We start from the raw sequence: 17,332 nt of genomic DNA, 5'->3' as shown, positions 1-17,332 counted from the left end.
CACCAGTAACAAGAAAGGGACGAAAACCACTGTTCAGAAGTAGATCATTGCTTGCTGAATGTCATTTGTAAATGAGAAACCAAGGTAAAGACAAGATATATGATGATTACGTCCAGCTCCAAAATACATTTATGAGATAACAGAATTAAAAACTGATTAATAAAGAACGGCTCTTCAAAACAAACTGTAGAATAATTACCTTTTTAAAAGCAACTCCCTGTTCTAAAGCAATTAAGTTTGGGGCATGAAAGTAAATGTAATTACATCTCTGCTTCAAGGCTTCTGCATAAAAGGAGACAGTTATATTCCCTACAGAGTAAACATCAGGGCACCAAAGATAATGATATCTGGACTGAAGTTCACTGCTTGCAATACTATTCATAATCTATTGCCTTGCCTTTTACGGTACACTAGCTGCAACCTGGCTTTACAGAAATCAACTGGAAAGCTGTAGCTGGCCTCAAAAGGGATCTGAACCTTAAACACACCACATGGATATAAGGTCGAGACTATTCTGCAGTTTTCACCTGTGGAATCATGGTACCAATTAACAGAATGATGCTTTTGATCATTCATTCTTCTAATGATACTGACCACATTCTAAACAAACAGGCCATTTTCATTAGAGAAAGCCTGCTATCCAGACTGCAGTAAATGGATGCCATTCAGCATCAATGATTATTCTAAAGCTAAGTCAACAGCTATAGCAATACAGGTACTCCTCAGTTAATGACAATAATTGGGACTGGAATTTGCATCACTAAGCAATGCGGTCGTAGACTGCATCACTTAGTGACGGAAATCTCAGCACTCCCCGTTGTCCCTTTTAACCGAATCCCATTGGTCATTAGGCAAGAACCCACCCCAATCCAAGCCGTTCCTGGCTTGGTCCCCCCCAGCCCCGAGCTTCAGTAAGGTAAGGAACTGCCTCCTATTGAACTCCCCACATCTGCCTATCTCCCCCCTCATCTGGCCCTTTTGGCTGCCCACCTACCTGCTGCTGCCAACTGCCCCCTCCACCCAGCCCTGCCCACTGCTACTGCATCCACTGCACTGCACGCCATTATTATAACAGCTGGGGCCTTCTTTTGTGCTGGTGAAGCTAGGGCTTCTCACGCATGCCAGCCAGGGCCTCCATTCGTGCCCCGCCCAGGGCCTTCTTTGCACGAGTGCATAAGAAGGTGGTGCAAAAGAAGGCCCTGGCTGGTACAGTAGCAGCATGGTGCAGTAGGTGCAGCAGTGGCGGGCAGGGCCGGGTGGCAGGGCAGCTGGCAGCAGTAGGTAGGAGGATGGCCAAAAGGCAATCGTAAATGTGGGTGGGCCCAAATGGGCCCAAATTTTATTCACATGACTGCAGGGGCACTACAACAGCTAGAACTTCAAGGACCAGTCATAAGTCCCTTCATTCAGCACCATCATACTTTCAGTGGTCACTGAATGAATGGACATTAAGTGAGGACTATCTGTAGATCATATAAGGATGTGCAGGACATATTGAACAAAACTAAGGACGTTTTTCTGTCTGTCTGGACAAATTACTGACCTTTCACTCAATAGGAAAAATAAGTAATCTTGAGCCCCCCCTTTGAATTGTGACTCTTTCATCTGGGCATTTAGAATCTGAAACACTAAGCATTCTGGGAATTTTAACATAGAACACTAATTTGGCTGGAATACTTTTTTTTTATTTGAATGAAGGAATCTAACCTGAACACTTAGATTTAAGCCAGTTTAGATTTTTGAACTGTCAAGAATTCTCATATGTCCTTAAAAGCACTACACACAGTTTTGGCTTAGAGGTTCTCTCATATTTCTAAGTCATATCATTATTCCCATTTACTGACTTTTCAGGCACTTCTAAAAATGGCTGCACAACAGTTGCCTTTGCCTTCTGTCTATGGCACATTGAACAGAGAGCATGTCCTCCAGGTTGACTATTTACTTGGGGCCACACTGTGATGATGATGAAAATAACCTGTCTTCACACAGGTGGTTTCGACTGGCTTGTATCAGATTTTGCAAGCCTACAATTCCAGAAATGTCAAAATCACAAGATCTGAAGTAATTCATAGTCTATATAATCTACCAACTAAGTCTCAATATTAAAGACTACTGAGCTTAAATCACAAGTAGAGGCACTATCTTTAATTGGCCTAAATTACTTGGGGTGGTGGGTGGGGAATTGCTTCCAAAGAACGTGAACCTAACATTTAAAAACAAGACTTTGAAAGACTTACATCTTGATCTATTCACTCTATGTCTACTTACTTCTAATTTTTACCCCCTTCCTGCTTCCCACATTGTAGTGATTCTTTCCTGCTGGTTTTATCTGCAAGATGGTCAAGACTGGAATTCATATTTTTGACACTAGGAGTGAACAGATGAACCATAGCAATCCCTTGCTTATTGGACAGAAAAATGTTCCTAGTTAATCATATATTTTAACCTACAGCAATGGAAACAATGAAAGGAAAACAAGGTGCTTTTAAAACCTTACCATAAGATGGATCAAATCCTGCATTCTTGGCCATCAAGCACTTCCTTATTCCTTCTCATATGGATGAAAAAGTTTTGACTTGTATGACCAAAATAGCTCCCGCAATATATGAGGGAGTTATTGGGGACCGTAGAGAAACCAAGATTTGTACAAAAGCAAATGAAATCTTAAACCAAAATTCACAAATGAAAGGCAACGTGCAAAGGCAGTCCAGTCCAATGAGGACTGAATCTGCTCAGTTACTCCAAAATGTTTAGGTGATGGTTCAGGCAGGGGCCAGGGCAACAGCTGGAAAAACTGAATGAAAAGGGGAACTGAACAGGGCACGATGGAGAGAGAATGTTGGAAAACGGAATCACTCCATACTGCCACATTTTCTTGCATGTACCAAGTGTGATTTTCATCAGATTTATTCCTATTCAAATCAAAGGAAACGACTGTCAGCTAAATGCAGCTGATATGTGCAACTAATATCACCTATTCCATATTGAATGCTTCTTCCCAAGCCTCAATTTCTAGGCAGAAGAAAGCAAACACAGAGTTTAGAGACTGGTAAAAGTGCTCTTGAGTTATGCTGGATTCCTGGCATCCATGTAGTTTTCTTGGCCATGGAAGGGGTTTATCATTGACATTTTCAGGAATAGGTTTGTTTTTTTTTCAACTTCCCAATTTAACCAACATTTTTAAGAATCCACTATGCAATGTTATATATTTAATTTAAAAAGCAAGGAATATTTTCTCCATGGGTTTCCAAAGAAAGCATTGTGAGAGTAAAAGAGAGAAGATAGAAATTTGGCAGCAGCTAACTAATACTTTTAATATGGATCACAACTATTGTCAGCACTCCCATAAATCCTACCCCTTCTATGAGCTGACTCCAAATTAAAATCCTGAGCACACATATCCTTCTGTTTTGAACAAGTAAAGAACCATAAGAAGCTATGAAGGTACATTAAAAGGTATTTTGCAGCGCAAGCCTATGCAAGCCCACTCAACCAACTTCAAAGTGGCTTCATCCCAGGCAAGGAATAAAGCATGTTTATTTCCATGTATTTCAGAAATGTCATACAACTTCTGATTAGCTGAATGAAAGTGCTGAGATCTCAGTGGATTGGTTGGTGCTGTCAATCTTCTCTGTTAGGAGGCTTATGCCAGCCTTCCCAAACTTGAGCACTCTCCAAATTTGTGGACTCCCAGAATTCCCCTGTTGGTATAGCCATTACTGAGAATTCTGGGGATTAATGTTTCTGCATGTGGAGGGCCCAAAGCTGGGGAGGTTTGCCTAGGATTTCCATCAAGAGATCCTGGGAGAAGTATACAAGTTTCATCCCAAGGAGATTCCAAGTGATCTGTTGAAGATGGAAAAAAAACAGCAATTGAATTCCCAATTCAATGCACTGAATTCCCCAAGAAAGAGAGGGATTCTGAGAGCATTTCCTGCTCTTTAAGCCACTGCCTAAAACAGCCAAGCAAGTATTTTTACGAGCTGGGGGTGGGAGGGAGGAGGGGATATGACTGAACACCATTGGGCTGATTGGAAAGCCATTCGTACTGATCTTGATCAAAAGACACTCCACCCATTGAATGTGTATGCATAGAACTTAGATACACCCTGTCCTTAATAGCTGTGCTTGGCTTTCACATGCAGAAAATAATAAAGAAAGAACCAGAATGTCTTTTAAGAACTCCAATCACCTGATCTGAAAACTAGGCAAAATGCAAATTATGCAATAATTATTGTTGAAAGCAAAAGCAGGTATGTGTACTGGGACAAGATAATCTAGGATAGGGTGTCTGACAAGTTGCAGAGGGACTTTACCTATGTGTCCCATTCTATTGTAGCTTTGAACATTCCCCATCCCACCTAATTATTTCATTCACAGAACTGTTATGTGTATAAATGGTATTTGTGTCCAATGCAATTCTAGTTACCTGCAACGGTGCATTTTTATTTTGTTAAACACCAAGAGAAAACAGATAGAGGAGTGGATCAGAAGAACACCACCTTTTGGGGGACACAGTGGAAGGAACTAGGACAAACTAAAATTGAATTAGTTTAAATGTAAATTTACCTCAGCTGCAGTTAAAACAATTATCCTCTGTACTGAATAATTTCCCCTTTCTGTCACATTAAAACTACTTAGAATTCAAAATCAACTTTTGAAAGGCATGTGAAGCTTGTACATCTCAGTTAGGAAGTTCTTAAGATGTCTGATAATCTTCATTTCCTGCAAATTCAGAGTTTCCATTTTTCAGTATGTAGGGCTGATCGTATGGAAAGCCACTGAGGTGAATCCCAGGTTTATAATGAGAACTTGATCAAGACATCTTGAAAGTATTATTTCCAGAATCCCCCTTTCTATGTCTTTACACAAAAGAATGAATTCTCTTAAGGATCACTCCTAGTCTGCTGACCACTCAGAGGCTCAAAGCTTTCTCTGATGTTTTGAGACAACTTGGAACCTTTAGAGTCTGGGAATTACAGATCACAACTCATCTGGAGAATATAAGACACAGGACCACAGTGCAGCAGGATGGTGACAGAAGGACCCAACTCTTTTGTTGCCTAATTTATATGGAATGGAAGGACCCATCTCTTCTGCTGCCTACTTATTCCTTATATGGTATAGAAGGAGTATCTGAAACAAAATAAAAGGGGGAAAATATCTGAACTCTGTGCCCTTCATTATAGTACAGCTACTTCCCCTAGTAGGCCCACCTAGGTAGCAGGGTCAGATCTGGTTAGCATTCAGATGGAAATCCCTAGGCTGTATGCTAGATTGGGAAATCGGATTAGATCCCCAAAGAAGACAATAGCAAGCCACTTCCATTCTGTTGCCAAGACTTCATGGATGTGATCATGAAGTCCCAGGAATCAAGCTTCAATTGAAGGAGACTTGACCTTTACCCACAGTGCTTTGGAAATATTCCCTGGAAAGCCAAAGAAAATGTTAAGAGGTGACACCTCTCCTTTCCCATTTGGCCAGATTTTAGGATAACTTTATCCCTCTCAGAGTTTATCAATGCCTGAGCAGCATAAAGCCAAAAAAAAAGTGAATCTAATAATCTTCATTAAAAGTTATATTGAAAAGAAGGCCATATGAAAGAAAATGTTTTAGAACATTTTTATCACACTGTTATTGTAATTATAACATGCTATTGTCGTCTTGAAGGTGTGGCCATCCTTCTTTGGATATTTGGGCTTCCTTTGAATTTATTAGTATATGCTGTTTTCATTTTGATCAAGGCTGTAAAACTAATGGTGAACATTTTAATCTCTCTCTCTCTCTCTCTCTCTGCGAAAACTATGGAGAAATGTGCTTTCATTACCTTCATCAAAATTACTTTGTGAGAAGAAGCTGGAGATCATAGTTGTGATAAGAGATACTTAAGTAAGTCATGACTTGCATGCTGTACTGTGGCCAGGTCTGGATCCAGCCCAATGAATACTTTTTCAAGTGAAATGAAAACAGAATGACAGAGACACCACTGAATGCACTTGTCTCACAGTAATACCTATCCACCAGCAGCATAACCCTTAGTAATAAATGAATTATCTGAATGGGGGATAAGTTTAAAAACAAAAGGCAAAGTATGTGTATAGACATGTTGGAAATAAGTCTGGTTTGCAAAGATAGAAAGGTGCGGAGAAGTAGAGTGAATGGTGTCAGCATCAACTAGATTGAGCTATGCTTCCTTTTCTCATCTTATACCTTTAATTTCTTCAGCTTAAGGTTTCTTGGTTTTTTCCACGCTTTCTATAATACTGCTTACCCCAAAAAGGAATAGCGTGATAGGTGTGTATATAAGTATGTATGCATGTATCTAAATTCAAAGATGAAGAGCAGAGAAACTATGTGTACATAGTAAGACAGGGATGAGTATTGCACTAACGGTAAATTTGGATTTTGAGAGCATAGAGTAGGCATGCTCACCGCTCTGCTGCCATGGGAAGCTCACCTAGTTATTATGAAATGGGACATGGCCACGTTGCTAACCTCTGCCATAAAAAGTTACAACATATTTTGCTACCTTCAGCTCCCCTAAAAACCACTGTCACTAACAAGTCAGAGATTTAAGAAGCGACTAAAAGGTACAGTCTTATCCTTAGTGGAAACAGCAAAGAGATATTTTCCCACATTTAGTTTTAGTTCCAAAAAGAGGCACCTATCATTCCTTTCTTCCTTCTTTCTAAAAATATTCAAGAAGCAAAACATTTTACAGATGGCAACTCTTCAGAAGATGACCTGGCTTCGAAGGAGGGAACTACAACTACTTTTATAAAAGACTGGAAGCTCTTTATAGACTTCTTGCTGAAAAGGGATAAAAATGAACTGCTGATTTCAGGCTTTACTGATTAAAAAGGTTTGTTTATGGGAAGAAGGGAACTATGATATAGTGGGAGGGTGGAGATGGTACTGTAATTGCTATGTTTGTAACTGCTACAAAGATCAGAAGTCACTTCTTTAGATATATTTTTTTCTTGTTTTTTTGTTATTCTTCACTGTTTCTTTTACCCTTTTATAATCTTTTTCTATTTCTTCGTCTATGTTTCTGTAGTTTTTAAAATCTTTGTAAAGTCTTCTTTTAATAAAAATTATTCATAAAAAAAAGATGACCTGGCTTCGCTATTTGCTGGTGTGTAAAGAACAAGTATTGACAAAAAGAAAGTTATCATTATACTTAATCATAAATTCCCACTTTAATGATCAGAAGGTCACATGATCTTGCTTGCTTCATGTCAATCTCACCTAAACTATACAGTAGAACTATATGTGAAGATCATGACAGAAAAGAGCTGACCAAAAAACAGAGAACAGTTTAAATGCATACCAGAAAGCAAATTAAATTTGCACACACACAGGCCCATTTAGCCATAGTTTAAGGAATAAGGCACAAATAGTAATAGTAACCCACAAATACAGTTGCAAACTGTAATGGTTGGGCTCATTCAATATACTAAGCCAAACCAAGTTAGTTTATTGCAAATTGTTGACCTTAGTTCCAGATCCTCATTCATGTACATGCCATCCTGGAAAAAATATGATTTTGCAGACATAATATTTTTAAAATCCAATATGGAAAAATATTTGTGTTCTGAAGCAAAGAATGAGAGAAGAGATCACATCAAGGTGATTCATTCAGAGATCACAGGGTACAATCATGTTCTAGTTTATTTTACTAAAAGAACCAGAGGTCAATTTATATAGTGCTATAGTTGTGAAATTCTCCCTTTATTACATAATTATAAGAACATTTTGTCTGTCATAGAAGATGGATGCCACGAGCAGTATTTTTCTACAGCAACTGCCAAGAAAGGTTTACTCCCATGTGAACTAGAGTAAACGTGTCACACATTTGCAGAGCGTGCCGAAAAGCTTTTGCAACACTGTGACACAACCTTTAAAATCCTCTCCAAAGTGGTGCTGAAATGCTGCATTTGCACTGCTCTTGCAACATGGCTTATCTCTGGAGTCACTCATAGAATAAATTGGGAATAAAATATTAATCTTAGGAATGCATGATCATCCAAGTTCTTATGTGGAAAGCAAGCCTACCAAGACCTCCTAGTATGATTCCCAAAAGCTCACTGTAACCTCACTCAATAAGGAGGCTACCTGCTGTGACTCTGTGCGATTAAGTGTATCAATTAACTAAACATTACAAATCTTCTACAAGCTTTTATTTTAAATGAACCAACACTTCCCAAATTTATTTAACATTTAACATCCCATTTTTCTCCCTCTTTCAACTACTTTTCCTCCTCCTTCCTACCTCAATTTTACTGCTCTTTATTCTTCTACCACACTCTGTCCAATCTAGACCTCTACTTTCCTGTTCCCAATTAAATTCTAATAATGTGGGGATCTAAATTGTATTGCAAAAAATAGCAATTTATTGTGCTTGTCTTATATACAAAGAGGTAACTTTGAAAACTTTTCAGTACTGTTAGAATTCCACATTATTTTTATTATAGTTATCATCATTTTCAACTTGATTACTGTGTTTTTTCTCCATATTAGTTTTTCTAGTGTAACATTTTGTACATTGCTAACATCTGTAAATCACACTGAAAACTGCAGTTTTGGGGTAATTTGGAAGTTCAGAAAATTAATAGTATAAGGATAGGAGTAACTGCAACTTAACTTCACTGCTTACAATCCTCCCACCAGTCTCTAAGAAGTGTGCATGTATATACTTGCAAATAAAGAAGTTCTAACCCTTGAAAGCATCTGTCGTTTATATATTCGTTAGCCTTTCTTTTTGCTGTGATTGACAAACATAACTATCCTTATAGAAAGGCTGACTTAAACATTACCAATGAATTCAGGTCTCTGATTTAAGCTTTGCATAATAGGCAGATAAAAAGCTAGCTGGACCTCAAACTAAAATCTGTAGAACATCAGTGGAACAGTAAAAAATTAAAATTAATAGCTACTGCTCTTTTGCCAAGCAGCAGCAAAAAACATTCAAGTTTCCCCTAGATTGTTTTACATGTATGTCTCACCAATTAATTCTCCCAGAAACTGGGGCAAAGTGTATCACTTGAAAGAATAACTCTTGAAAACATTGCACCAATAGTGCAAGAGAAGCCTCTACTGATACTTGGTGAGCTGGCTTATTCTCACAGGGATCCAACCAGGGTAGCAGAGCTTTGCGCATTGCTATTACTGCCAGTTATAGCAACAGGTGACTTTTTATTACAAAAGTTAAGATTGTCACAGATTTAAGAAAGCAAAGAGGTTTAGACCAGACATTTCATGTAAAACACAAGAGACAACATACATTCCATGACCAATGTAATACATGTGCTATTTTTCCCTCCGATCTTGTGAACATTTCAAATCATACTTGATTTTGCATGGCTGGGTACAACAAAACTGGCATTTTCAGGAGGCCAGTTCAGATATCAAGGTATTAAATAGTTTATCATGAAGGGCACAATCTTTGAGTACTCCATTTCCACTGCTACTCAGTGTGCAGACAGAGGGAGGCATCTTTATTATTGTTTTTCTATTTCTGTTTAATGTGCTAATTAAAACAGTAGTTAACCTTGACTATTGTTTATTGAAAGAAGTTAGTTTCACAGCCCATGGCTTGAAGATGATGGTTTCAAAGAAAACTCGGTTAGGATTTTTTTATTTCTTGGGTTTGGAGAATGGCAAGCTGTGGTCAACCAAAATAGAAGTGAACGCTTCAGAAAAGAGGGAAAAGTACACAAACTGAAGGTTTGATTAAGCTAATTATTTTGATAAATCAGTTTTTATAATGCCCAAACCACCTCAAAATGATGATCCTTTATAAACCAGCATAGGCTGGGTTCAGACATAACACTAAGCCAGAAGCTGTGGAAGCACCACTTATTTATTCATCATGAGCATACCTATGGTTTATTCAAGTAACTAGATTTCTGGGCTAGGTTTATCCTGTATGTTAGGCAAAACCATGGCTTATTGTGCTATATAAACCTAGCCATTGTAACTTATAAACCAACATTTATGGCTAAATATAATGTATAGCATAAACTAAGTGTAGCTTGGTCAGCAAAACATGGACAACACAAATGATGGCTTAGTGAGATATGTGAACCCAATGTTTGTGTTGGGTTACAGTGTAGAACTAAGGCTTTTGAAATTAAAAAGTAAAGACTCCCTTGAGCTGAGCTTTGCTCTTACTGACTACACTACATGGACATGTTTACTTGAACAAATACCAATCCTGTTGCTTGTTTGAGGATTTGTTGTTGTTTTTGTAATTCTTGTCTCAGTCTATCCTACAGCCCTGGGATTTCCTGGGTTAGGGGTGCACTTCCCAGGTCTATCTCTCCTTAGCCTTTCCAAGGCCAACCAAGGTCAGTTAAGGGTGACCTCAAACCTAGTAAATCTCCATGCAGAACTTGGTTATTTCACTGTACCTCTGTCGAGTCCACCACATAAAACTGTGTGGCTAGGAGTGAATGTCTGTTGTCCCGAGCACCACAAAGAAATACATATAATACAGTTCTGAAAGGAAATTCCATTTAATATGAACCCTTTAAATATTATACAGTGTAACTCTGTATAATTTTAACAGTTTGAGGCACAGAGGCATGAGAGTCTTGACAATGATATTGCAATTTAGCATTCATACCCATAATACAGTGGAAGAAGAAAAAACAAGCTTTCTTGGTATTAAAGCTTCTACACTCTAGCAGTTAGCTTTGTTAATGTTTCTACACTCAGTCTGAATATTGATGTTTTGAACAGCCCTTCACAGACACGCTAGAAGCAGAATTCATGTGATTGGTTCTTCCATAAAAGAAAGCATTACCTTAGTCTTACCTCTCCCCACCTCTCCATATAATCTACACTCTACAATTAGAAGAAAATTCACAAAATCCAGGAACTCCAATGCTCAGCAAGACAAAACACTTACTCTGCTTTGGCAGAAACAAGAAGGCCTGCACAGAAGAACTTCCTAGCAAAGAGTCTCTCTCAGCCTTAGGAAAAAGAAAAAAAAATCTTTCTTTCTGTGTTGTGAAAGTGACACTGAACTTTGCTCCTGCTGACAAACAGGATAAATAGGGGAGGGCAAAAAAGAAAAGGAGGAAATCTGAAGTGGAGGGAGAAAAATGAGAAGAGAGCAAAGCGTCAGACTGCTGAGTTGATAGCAATCCAAGGGAAGTGTAAAAGTTTTCTTTACAGCAAACCAAACATAAGGTTTCTGTGGTGTTTTCTTATGATCCAAGAATAATTATGGGAGGAACTGCTGAGAAAAGTTCTTAACCCAAATAGGAATCCATCTTCAGTGGTTCTTTTTGGCAACTATATTTACTCAGAAGCAAATCATATCAGAATAACCTAATAACATAAAATAATATAAATAAATAAATAGGAATGGATTGAGGCCCACATCACAAAGGGCCAAGAGGTATGTTCCTTTTCTCCCCTAAGCTTAACAATGCTGAAAAAGCCGGTCCCCATTTAAATAAATAAATAAGGCACAGAAAGGAAGAGGAATTTGGAGCACCTGTTCCTGACCCGATGTCCTTCAATTCTATTCGACTACACCTCCGTAATTCCCAAGAAGCATGCCCGACGACCACTAAATTATGAGAGTTTTCGTCCAAGAGGCCCGGAATTATCAGACCGGGAAAAAATCACTCAAAACAGGACCAGGGACTGACGGGCAATTTTGCTCTGCCTGTACGCGACGAGTTGTCGTCCCTCTGAGCTTACTTCTGAGAAAGCGCGCACCGAAAGCAACTCTGTCAACACGCGTGTTCAGTTGTGACAGCTGAAGCCTCAGCGAGTTTGTCTAATCCTGAAACCCCGATCAAATCCAAGAGGATTTGTCTTCTTCCCACAGCCCCGAGGCGAGCGCCAGAGGTGGCCTGCCAAATCTCCCGGGCCTTCAGCGGAGCTTTGCTGAGAGGAAAAGGGGCTGATAGCTCGGGCTTGCGCGCCGCAATGCTTTGCCCCTCTCGCTAACGCCGGCGGGGCTACTTCCGAGGAGGCCCCCCGAACAAAGGGAGGACAGCGAGAGGAGGAAAGGGAAGAAAGAAAGGCTGCCCCGAAGCTTCAGCAGCAACCTGGAGCGCTGCGCGCCGGCACCAAGAAGGCAGCGCTCTCCCGGGCGCGCGCGCCATCGCCAAAGCCAGAACCCGCAGAGACTTACCCAGCTGGAGAAGCAGCGGCGGCGGCGGCGGCGGCGGCGGCTGTTTGTGCAGCGCCGGGGGAGAGCTGGCAAGACACGACCGCCGTGCTCGCCACCGCTGCCAGTCTTGCTCCGCCTCCCTAGAGGCTCCTCCCTCCTGGGTCAAGTGGGCGGGCACAGAAAGGCAGCTGCTCCGCCTCCCTCTCAGGGAAAGCCTTGTGTCCCCGCGCTCCCCCCACCCGCCTCTCCTGCCGAAGGGAACACCCGCTGGGCTTCTCCCCCTGCGGCCTCCCCTGGCCTAATCCGGGTGTTGCAGCTGGACGACTGAATCGGTGAAACCCGCCTGCTACAGCACCTCTCTCCTTCTCCCACGGCTGACTTTCGGTCCGAAAGTCCTCTTCAACCGACAGAGTCGCAAAGTGTTATACAACTAAAACGGCGTGAGGGGGGATTAAGGGCAAACCTGAAGATCAAATAAAACAGCAGCCTCCGCGTCTTTTGAGAAAGGATGAAAACTGAGATGCGAAAATACAGGCTTGGGGCAATATATCAGCCCGGCTGTTGTCTCCCGGTCAGTCCTGAAACGTCTGGTGGCCATAGAAGAGAATATCTTGTAGCTCAGGGTTGAACGGCGGAGTTGCTGGTGCTCTCTGAGCTTGGTTGTTTGCATAACCTAGTTGGGTAAAGAAACGTCTGCAAGCAAACAGCTAAGCTCAGAGAGCACCAAGGACTCCATATCTCGTTATTTGGAAGACGAGCATAACACGACGCTGCTCAACTGCAGCCCATCCATTCGCAAGTGATTTAGGAAACGCGGAGAGGTTTGTCGCTATTGCAAAGGTCGTCTTTCTGCCTGGGGGCAGCTTTTGTGTATTTATTGGGATTTTTTCCATAAGCCATTCAACAACGTGATGTTAACGTGATGGGTGAACCTAGTCAATAACAGTTTCAACAGAGAAAGGACTCACAATGCCAGAAAGCTTAGATTTCCTTCAACTTTCTTTCATTTATACCCCCCTTTTTTTCTCTAAGGGTCAAGGCAGCATAAAAAACTCTATCAATCCTCCAAGCAAGGCTGCATTATAAGTTAGGGGAAGAGAAAGTTACTGACCCAAATTATCCAGTAGATCCATAATGGAGTGGGGAATTTTCCTGGTTAACTGCGTCTGCAGCAAACCATGATGACGTGTAGCAGCATCATCACTCAAACGCTGTTATTGCATCCCAGTGTCTAAGATGAGGACATAAGTGAAGGCATTTGCAAGATGACATCATCACTCATACATCATTCTTTATACATACATATGAAACCAGGATTCCCAGGTCCCTGCTCCAAATCCAGTCCATTAACCACTACAGTGGTTTATATCTATTGGATTTTTGGAATTTGTACGTCCAGTAAGCAACAAAGGCACTTCAACTAGCTCATCAGGAATCAGTCCTTATTTTAAAATAATAATAAAAAATAATACAATAAAAAATAAAATAAATATATATTTATAAATATATTAAATAAAATAAAAATAAATAAAATAAAAAATAAAACAAAATAAGCCTTTCCCCCTACTTTGTTGTAATGCTCTCTTCCACCCTTGAAAGGGCCAAAAGCTACGTCCACCAGAATTGTGATGTTCCAGGTGCTGATCTTGTATCTTGCTTCTCTTGCCTCTGTTTCGAGTCACTGCAGCCACCTGACTTTTCTTCAAGGTAATGAGTGACAAAGCCCTTCTTGGTTTTGCCTGGACAGAGATGGAATTAAGGGGGAAATGCTACTTTACTATTGGTTCAATTAAGGACGACTTAAGCATGTCTCCCTCCCAGGCTGGGAACGAGATGAAGGCAGTGTCCCCAAGACAGGGCAGAGAAAAGGCATTGCTAGGACAGGCTTGTGTCATGCTTAAGTCCAAGTGGGAATCTGGTGAAAGAGCCTCAAACCTTATTTGCTAACCATGCTTCTTCTCCACTTGCTCTTTTGCACACACACACACACAAAATACACCACTGCTAGTTGGACTGTGTTAGATACCAAGAAGATACAACTGTCTTCACCCTGCAATATATATCTGTGTATTTGGGCTGGGGGTGGGAGTAACTCAAGCTCCCTTTTGCAGAGCTAACCTCCCCGGCATAGACAGACAGATCAGTGGCAAAGAAAGAGAGATAAAGAAACAACAATCCAAACTTTCTATGTATCTCCTCATCCTAATGGATTCCATGGGATCAATCCATAGGAATTGTTCTCATAGCTCTCAGGCTGATGCAGCAATTCTTGACTATGTGTTTGTGGTATCAGGTCAAGACCAGGGCTGCTCCTGCACATTTGAAATGTGGCAATTATATCTAGTTTTATTTATTATAGTAAGATACCAACAGTCTATTATAAATCAGACAACCAAGGACTGTGTCTTCCCAAAGTTCTTTATCTCAAATGTTGTTTAAAGGCTTTTGTAACAACTCTAAATTGCAAAGAAACTCTGAACATATGCAGAATGGTCTTAGGAGTCCAAAAAGAGCCATAATGACGTCAAAGTGATGTTGTATGCCTCATAACACATGTGCACCTTTGCCTCTGACACAGATGCCCAGGAGAATAATATGGTTTTCCTATCTGAGAATACTTTTTGGGGAATATTTGAAAAAGACATTTTAATCTGATTATGTAGAGGCCAAAACCAGAAATTCAATGGATTGAAGATACTGTACATACTGAGATGTACAAATGGCAGTCTCCCCTCATCCCCACCCCTTGGGTGTAGCTCTCCCCAGCTGTAGTTTTTAATAGAACTGAAAGGGAAAATGAAATACATGGAATGGGATAGTAAGAAGTTAGTTTTATTCATTCAATTTGACTTTGATTAAACATAACTGAGTTGTTGGCCCAGCTATCTTTCAGGATGTGGGCCCTGAGCACAACAGTCAATGAAAAGAATGTAAATAAAAGGTATAGAACATATAAAACATAAAAATAGGCACAGATAATATAGGTACAGATAATTATCCTTATTGGACTTCAAATTGAATGCACGTGGTTAACACAGTATAAATCGCTAGAACTCACAGCCTCTTGCTTTCTAGCCTGGTGCCTTCACCACTAGACCAAACTGGCTCTCCTTTGGTAACCTAGATCTGGGAACCCTAGATAATCTTAATTCCATAGAATAAATACCTTTTTAAAAGCCATAATTGGAAAGGAATGGGTAATTTCTAAAGTTATCAGCACTGTAACAGGCAATATAATTTTTTATCATGTCCTATACATTAAATTGGGGGCCTTTATGAATAGAACTCTTTATAACAAAATTAAAATAATGCCCAGAAGGGGAAGCAGATTTAGTTTATTACAGCCAAAGCAGGAAAGAATCTTGTGAGAGTTTAGAGATTAAACAATTTATTCTGGGTATAATTTCAGGGATTAGAGTACTTTAAGACTGTATCCTGCTGACTTCTTAGAGGAAAGATGTATATGAATGTAAGAAATAAAAACAAGTAATATGGGGTAGACATTTGCTTTTATAAAGAATTATCCAGTATAAATACCCTCATACTTGGTAAAGTAATGACAGAGGCCAAGGAAGCCTCTCTGTATCTTTAAAAAACTTCTTTATTTTAAAATTTTCTGTTCTAAAACTACGTTTTAACTGAAAAGTTTTGTGAAATGTAATATAAATTGCCAGAGAAAGGGGAATGAATAAATAAACAAAAACAAAGGCCTAACAAATAATAAAAGCTATAGCAAGCTATATAGACTTTATACTGTAGTCTTGTATAAAAGGTTTGAGAAACATTTTGGATCAAATAGCCCTCTGAGGATCAAAATGGTTAAGCAAAGTTTGCCATCTAATGGTGAAATATTTGTAGTGCAGCAAAAAACTAAGGACGTGTACTCAAATCCTGGATATATTTCTCTAAATCCAAGCAGATTTGTTTTTTTTTAATTAAGAGTAACATTCTTGGTATTTACTACCCTATGTGCTGCATTCTGCCACAACAGATGACAGCAACTAGCTGACTTGGTCTAATCTTGAAAAATCTAATCAGAGTTAATACCTGAATGGGAAACCGCGGAAAATCCCAAAACCGTAAATTAGACTGAGAAAAACACAGAGACAGAGACAGAGAGAACAGTTTGGTTGTCATGAGAGCCAGTTAGGTGCGGTGATTAAAGGCACCAGGCTAGGAACCAGGAGACCGCGAGTTCTAGTCCTGCCTTAGGTATGAAGCCAGCTGGGTGACCTTGGGCCAGTCCCTCTCTCTCAGCCCTGGGAAGCAGGCAGTGGCAAACCACTTCCAAAAATGTTGCCAAGAAAACTTCAGGGTCCACTGATTCAAAAGGACACACACACACACTGTTGTCACAGTCATGTAATCACAAGGAGTGAGAGCCTGACTTGGTGTTTTTACTTTTTTTTTAAGCTGCATTCTGCAGTTCTATGTGACAACTGTTACATATGTCATGGGTGAGAAATCTTGTTATGGGAATATAGTTTTGTTGCCGTAGAAAATGTGTTTGCTTCAAAGAACAGGCAAACAAGAAAACCTAAAAAATGCACTTTGAATAGAAATGGAAGTGGGGTGAGGGGGGAACAATTGCTTAAAGAAGTATGCATTTTTAAAAGTAGCAGGAATGGCTTTTCTTCAGTCTTATCCCCCTTGAAAAGAGGTGCTTTATTCTGAGTATAGCAAGGAAGCACTGGTAAAGGTAGGATTACCAGATCTAGGCTGCAAAAATCTGAGTTATTAGATGGGTTATTCCATCTAGAATTACTAGATGGAAGCAAAGATTTACAGTTCTCTGTAGCTCTTTGTTGCCATCGGTCCTTTTTTTTTTTTTTTTAGATTTTTTAATCCTGCCTTTATTATTTTTATATAACTCAAGGTCACCACAACATACCTAATACTCCTTCCTCCTCCTATTTTCTCCACAACAACAACCCTGTGAGGTGAGTTGGGCTGAGAGAGAATGACTGGCCCAAAGTCACCCAGCTGGCTTTCATGCCTCAGGCGGGACTAGAACTCACAGCCTCCTGCTTTCTAGCCTGGTGCCTTCACCACTAGACCAAACTGGCTCTCCTTTGGTAACCTAGATCTGGGAACCCTAGATAATCTTAATTCCATAGAATAAATACCTTTTTAAAAGCCATAATTGGAAAGGAATGGGTAATTTCTAAAGTTATCAGCACTGTAACAGGCACTATTCAA

At 39.9% G+C, this 17,332-nt stretch overlaps 1 protein-coding gene across 3 annotated transcripts in view; it reads right to left on the bottom strand.

Annotated features, from left to right (window-relative positions):
• Positions 1-12,300, bottom strand: part of ACO1 (aconitase 1) — a 53,600-nt gene extending 41,300 nt beyond the window's left edge. Inside the window, exon 1 of one of the 3 annotated variants that reach the window (XM_088130063.1) lies at positions 12,155-12,300. The gene's annotated coding sequence lies outside the window, so the exon portion shown is untranslated. Of the gene's footprint in view, positions 1-10,912; positions 11,035-12,154 lie in introns of those variants that run through there. The other 2 variants (XM_088130065.1, XM_088130064.1) reach the window with 2 other exon arrangements.
• Positions 12,301-17,332: the final 5,032 nt, after the last annotated feature.

The sequence above is a fragment of the Python bivittatus genome, unplaced genomic scaffold (assembly GCF_059951505.1).
Source record: "Python bivittatus isolate LINGU-HERP-01145 unplaced genomic scaffold, Pbiv_v1 ctg000850_np1212, whole genome shotgun sequence".
Classification (NCBI taxonomy): domain Eukaryota; kingdom Metazoa; phylum Chordata; class Lepidosauria; order Squamata; family Pythonidae; genus Python; species Python bivittatus.
This window is presented reverse-complemented; position numbering and strand designations above follow the sequence as displayed.